Source organism: Gracilinanus agilis, chromosome 2 (assembly GCF_016433145.1).
Source record: "Gracilinanus agilis isolate LMUSP501 chromosome 2, AgileGrace, whole genome shotgun sequence".
NCBI lineage: Eukaryota > Metazoa > Chordata > Mammalia > Didelphimorphia > Didelphidae > Gracilinanus > Gracilinanus agilis.
This window is the reverse complement of record NC_058131.1, coordinates 566,620,245-566,626,447: the sequence shown is the minus strand read 5'-3', so window position 1 is coordinate 566,626,447 and position 6,203 is coordinate 566,620,245.

The window sequence follows — 6,203 nt, the reverse complement described above, 5'->3', positions numbered from 1 at the left end:
CTCCATCATGGTGGCTCCATGAAGACTTTTTTTTTAAGGATTTCACAAAATGATTAAAAGTATAGTGTTTACCTAATTCCTTGTGAGGCAAGAAGTATTGTCACTATTATCCATTTCTCTCCCCACTTTTTTTTTTAAGGACTTGTGATTTGATTAGCATAGGAAACCCCTAGCAAAGAAATGAGTTTTTACCAATGCAGATCAGAGTATGTTCTTCAATGTATAGTGGGGCACTATCTACGGTCACAAAGCCAGGAATGTGTCAGAGACAAGACTTGAACCCAGGTCTTCTGATTTGAGCCAGCATCCTTTCCTTTTTTTTTTTAAACGTTAATTTCTGTCTTAATGACAACTCTAAGACAAAAAGACAAGGGTTAGACAAATGGGATTGAGAGACTGGCTCAGGTTGACACTCTAGGAAGTGTCTGAGATCAGATATGAACTCAGGTCGTCCCCACTCCAGGTCTGGCCCTCTATTCCCTGTGCCACTTTGCTGCTCCTGTTCTTCCTTCTTAAAGCAACCCTTAAATGTGCCAATAGCAAGATTCTTATATTAAGGATGAAAAAAATTGAGACTTAGAAGGATTCAGTGATTTACCCAAGGCCATAGAGCTTGTTAATACAGGGCAGAGCCAGCGCTCAAAGCCAAGTCTTGTGATACCAAATCCCGAGTTCTTTTCTGCTTTATTAGGTTGCTTTTTGAGAAATCTTTGAACTGGGAAGGAATTGAAAGATCATATATTCAAATCCTTCTCACAGGATAAAGGAAGAAATTGAGTACCAGAGAGGAAAAGTGACTGGTCTGAGGTCTTTCTAATGCTAGACCTCAGGCCCCCCAATTGGCTGGATTTCAAGACAGCTCAAGTTTTCTCTTCTTTCATCTGGCAAAGACTCAGGGACGAAGATGCTAATTGAGTTCTTCTCTGTTTTCAAGGGGCCATTATACTTTCTCCATTAATGTCTTGCTTACAGAATGTACTTGTAATTGAGAGCCATCAGTTAGCTTCACATCTTATTTCTCTGAACTGAGAAGAGGAATCCTGAGCTGGGAAATTCTTAAAGGGATATAGGATAGTACTAAAGACCAGACATTCTGCACAGAAGAAAGGCCCTCAGATGTGCCCTGTGCCTAGCACTGGCTTCAGAGTGTCTGAGGGCCTGCTTCTGGTTTCTAGGTGCTTCTTTACACATCAGATTGAGTCCCCAGTTGCTGCCCAATAGCAGCCCCAAAAGAGAGGCTCCTCAGCCAGTATATCTCCTTCACTCCCCATCCTGACTGCTTCCTTAGCTCCCAAGCTCCAAATTCTACATTTTTGTTTCAAAATTGAACCCACTAAGGGCAACTAGGTAGAGTGCTGGGCCTGGAGTTGGGAGGACTTGGGTTCAAATCTCAGATTCTTCCTAACTGTGTGATCTAGGGCAAGTCACTTAATCTCTTTTGCCCAATTAATGCTAAGACCCAGAGTCAAAACTTACCTCTGTTACTTACTATCTGTTTGACCTCAGGAAAGTCATTTAATCTCCCTTTGCCTCAGTTTCCTCATCTATAAAACAAGAGGCTTTGACTATATGTCCTTTGAGGTTCCTTTCAGCTCTCAATCTATGAGCCTGTGATCTCAACATGAATCCTGACTATATCTGGCAAATCACTTGACTTTCTTTTAGACTTAATTTCTTTATTTATAATATGAGAAGGTAGGACTCCATGGCTTCTAAAATCCCTTCCATTTGGTAGTTTTATATTTCTAACTAACTAATTTTTAGCTTAATTATTTGTCTGCTTGTTACTTTAAAATTCCCTCCCTTCCATGCCTCCATTAGAGAAGACATTATTTGACAAAAAGATATAGGGATATATAAAAAACTATGTCTGACTTGTTTCTATTTTTTGGTTCTTTCTCTGGAAGTGGACATACATAAGTCATTCTTCAAACACTATTTCTGTTGCTGTATGTAATGTTCTCTTGGTTCTACTTGTTTCGCTCTTCATAATTTCATGTAGGTCTTTCCATGTTTTTCCCATATTAACCTTCTCATCATTTCTTAAAGTACAATAGTATTCCATCACAATTTTATGCCACAGCTTGTTCAGACATTCCACAATTGATAGGCATTCCTTCTATTTCTAATTCTTTGCCACCACAAAGAAAACTGCCTTACTTTAGAACATATAGGTTCTTTTGCTTTTCCCCTGATCACTTTAGGAAATAAATAGTAGTATTCCTTGCTCAAAAGGCATACACAGTTTTATAACTCTTTGGCCATAATTCCAGATTGCTCTCCAAAATGTTTGGATCAATTCACAGTTCTACCAACAGTATATGAGTTTCCATTTTTCCACATCCCCTCCAACATTTGCTCTCTTATCGTTTTAGCCAATCTGACAGATGTGAAATCATATCTCAGAATTGTTTTGATTTGCAATTCTCTAATCAATCATAATTTAGAGCATTTTTACATAGTATAACTTTTATTTCTTCAACCAAAAACTATCTGTTTATATCTTTTAATCATTTATCAATTGGGGAATTGCTCATATTCTTACAAATTTGACAAAATGTATTGGATATACAAATTTTTAAAAAAACTAGAAACAAAACAAATTTTAAATCCCAATTAAATACTAAATTGAAAATTCTAAAAATTAAAGGTGAGAGTAACTCTATTTTTAACTAATTTTTCTTGTTAGTGAATCTGCTAAAGGATTACAAGTATTGTTAGGATTTTCTAAATACAGTACTCCAGGATAAAACACTTGGTTGTCCTATCATAGTTCATTCTTGAACCAATAGACATTCATAGAGTATGATCAGAGTGTTCCCAGGTGGCCAGCTCAAACTACCCATGCTCAGTGCATATTGAAGTTCTGATACTTATAACCACTGACACTATCACTACCCATGACCCCTACAAAAAAAAATAAATAAAACCAAAAAACAGAGAATTAATCTCTAGTATATGGTATCAAGAATCAAGTCCAAGAATGAATTTTGGTTCTAACCCAGATGTTCCTCACTCCCTACTTGGAGTCCTAGGCACTTTAGCATAGGGTTATAGTTGTAAGACTTTTATATTATATGTAAAAACTCAATGAATTTGTAAACCACTAAACAAATATTAGGTGACATCATTATCATTATTATTACTTTGCCATCAATGAGAATAAAGAATTTTCTGACCATCATGGATGTTTAAGAATGGACTAGGATGCCTTGGATTATAATTGGTCTCCTATCAGAGATGTCAAAGCAGAATAGTGTATGAGATCAACCAGATTTGATAACTTCTTAACTCTCTTCTAATTCTCAGATTTAGTGGGATAGTATTGCACAGTGGAGAAAGAATTGGGCTTGGAGTCAGGAAGAAGTGGGTTTGAATCTTGCTTCAGATATTTACTGTCTGTGTTTCCCCAAGCAAGTCACTTAAACCCTATTAGCCTCGGTTTCCTCATCTGTAAAATGAGGATAATATTATAACCTACCCCTCATCAAAGGACAACTAGTGGAGCAGTGGCTAGAGAACTGGACCTGAAGTCAGGTTAACTCATCTTCTTGAGTTCAAATCTAGCCTCAGACACTTACTAGCTGTGTTTGTGTGACCCTGGGCAAGGCACTTAACCTTTTTGCCTCAATTTCTGCATCTGTAAAATGAGCTAAAAATGGAAATGGCAAACCACCCTAGTATTTTTGCCCAGAAAAATTCCAAATAGGGTCATGAAGAGTCAGACATGACTGAACAACAACAAAAAACAACCATGAAATGAAATCCTACCTTTTCCCTTACAAACAAAATCTTGAGAAAAAGGTCAAAGGGCACTGAATTGGGAGTCCAAGGACCTGCATTTGAATCCTAGTTGTACTATTTACATGACTTTAAGCAAGTATTTGGGCCTTGACTTCTTCTTAAAATGCAGTAGCTAGTCATGTCTAAAGTCCCTTCCAGAATTGTGGAAGTAGAAACACAGAAGAAAAACAATTGCTTGAACACGGGTTGATGGGGATATGATTGGGGAATGTAGACACTAAATGAGCACCCTAGTGATCAATATTCCATATCGATAATAGGGAAATAGGTCTTGATCAATGATACACGTAAAACCCAGTGGAATTGTGCATCAGCTATTGGGGGGAATTTAGGAGGGAGGGAAAGAGCATGAATCATGTAACCATGGAAAAATATTCTAAATTAATTAAGTAAAAATTTTCAATTAAAAAAATAAAGTCCCTTCCAGCTTAATAGATATGATCTCACAAGATAAAGGAAAAAAATTAATTAATTTGTCTTAGCATCATCAATTTAGGGATAATCTCATCCAACTTCCTCAGGTTACAGATGGGGAAATTGAGGCCCAGCTAATGGAAAAAGCATAGTATGGTAGAAAGAGCTTTGGCTTTCGAGTTAGAATTGCTTTCAAATTCCTGTGTTGTTGTTCAGTTGTGTTCAACTCTTTGTGACACCATTTGGGAAAACGAGACAAAGATGCTGAAATGGTTTGCCACTTCCTTCTTCAGCTCATTTGACAGATGAGGAAATTAAGGTAAATAGGGTTAAGTGGCTTGTCCAGGGTCACACAGCTAGTAAGTATCTGAGGCCAGATTTGAACTAGTTCTTAATTCCAGGCTAGGTTCTATCCACTATACCACTCAGCTCCTCTTGTATCTTATACTTACTACTTATGTGATTTGGGGTAAGGCACTTTACCTCTTCATTTGTTAAATCAGGGGACTGGACTCAATGACCTCTAGGGCTATTTCTAGCTCTACTAACCAATCATTCAGCATTTATATATTTATTAACATACTTATCTTCTGTCTTAGAATCAATACCCCATGTTGTGAAATTGTGAACCAATAGTGTATTGGTTCCAAGGCAGTAAGGGTTAGGCAATGGGGGTTAGGGGACTTGACCAGGGTCACACAGAACAAGCCCTTATTAATAATTTATCCTTTTAAAAATTGTTTTCTATGCCAGGCATTGTACTAGGTGCTGGGGATATAAATGAAGCATTTCCTGCCCTCACAGTAGCTTCCATTCTAGTAGAGGATCTGTAAGTCCGGGACAGGATAAGTGACAACATCGTATCTGTGATATGAAACTAGATCTCCTCTCAGTATCCCCGGGGCTCTCTCATTTTCAAGGTCACACATCAAGTTAGTGGCAGAGCCAGAATAAGAACCCTGGTGTCCTGACTCCCGATCCAGGACTTTTTTTGAGAAACTGCCTCACAGTCTACGCATAAAGAGAGATCCGATTGTTCCCAGTTCTGTGCCTTGCAAACCACATCACCTTAGCGGTATTAATGCACTGCGGTACTTTCCTGTCTCGTTTATTTTTGTTGTTGGAGGGACAGGTTATTTCTTTGTCTCGTTTTTTAAATGAATAAATGAAGAATAGATCTAACCAGCGAATGGATAAAGAAATGACTACATCCCTCTATGAGAGCTAGAAGGGATAATGAGAACATGCCAACCAACACTAAACTGGCAGGTCATACGACCCACAAAGTAATCGATCTGTCTCCGCCTCCGATGGTGCCCCTCCCTGGGGCCTGAGCATTCCATTTGCATGTTAACCCCAAACCACCTCCCCAGGGATTGGTCTCTGGGATCCAGTTTCATTGTTGATACAGATCTTTATCTGCCCTGGGCTTATAACTGACATTTAAATTACTCTGCAAACAACGAATCAATATTTATGGATTGCTGGGCCAATACATTTTCAGAAGACTGTGTCCTGGGCTTCTCTTTCCACAGGCCTATGGGGTGGCAAAGTCAAGGTCGAGGCGTTGTCTAATTAGAATGAGGGAAAGGGGAGACTTCAACTCTGAGCCCTACTTCTCTGGCCTGGATAGGGCCCCACACCCTCTCTAGTTGTCTAATTGCGTGAATTTTCATGCTTCCCAAAGTGAAGCCCTTTCCTACGCTGTAAACAGTGAGTAGTGCAAGGATCTCTTAGAAGGGTCCGAGAACATTAGAGCTGAAAGAGGCCTTTGAGATCATATAGTAAAATCTCCCCAGCCCAGGAAACATTTAATAGAAGCTCCCTGGCACATAGTGAGCACTTACTTAGTCTCTGCTTCCATCCTTCTTTCCTTCCTTCCCTTGCGTCCTTCCTTCCATTCTTCCTCCTTTCTTTCCTTCCTTTTTTCCTTCCATCCTTCCTCCTTTCCTTCCTTCCTTCCCTCCCTCCTTTCTTCCTTTCTT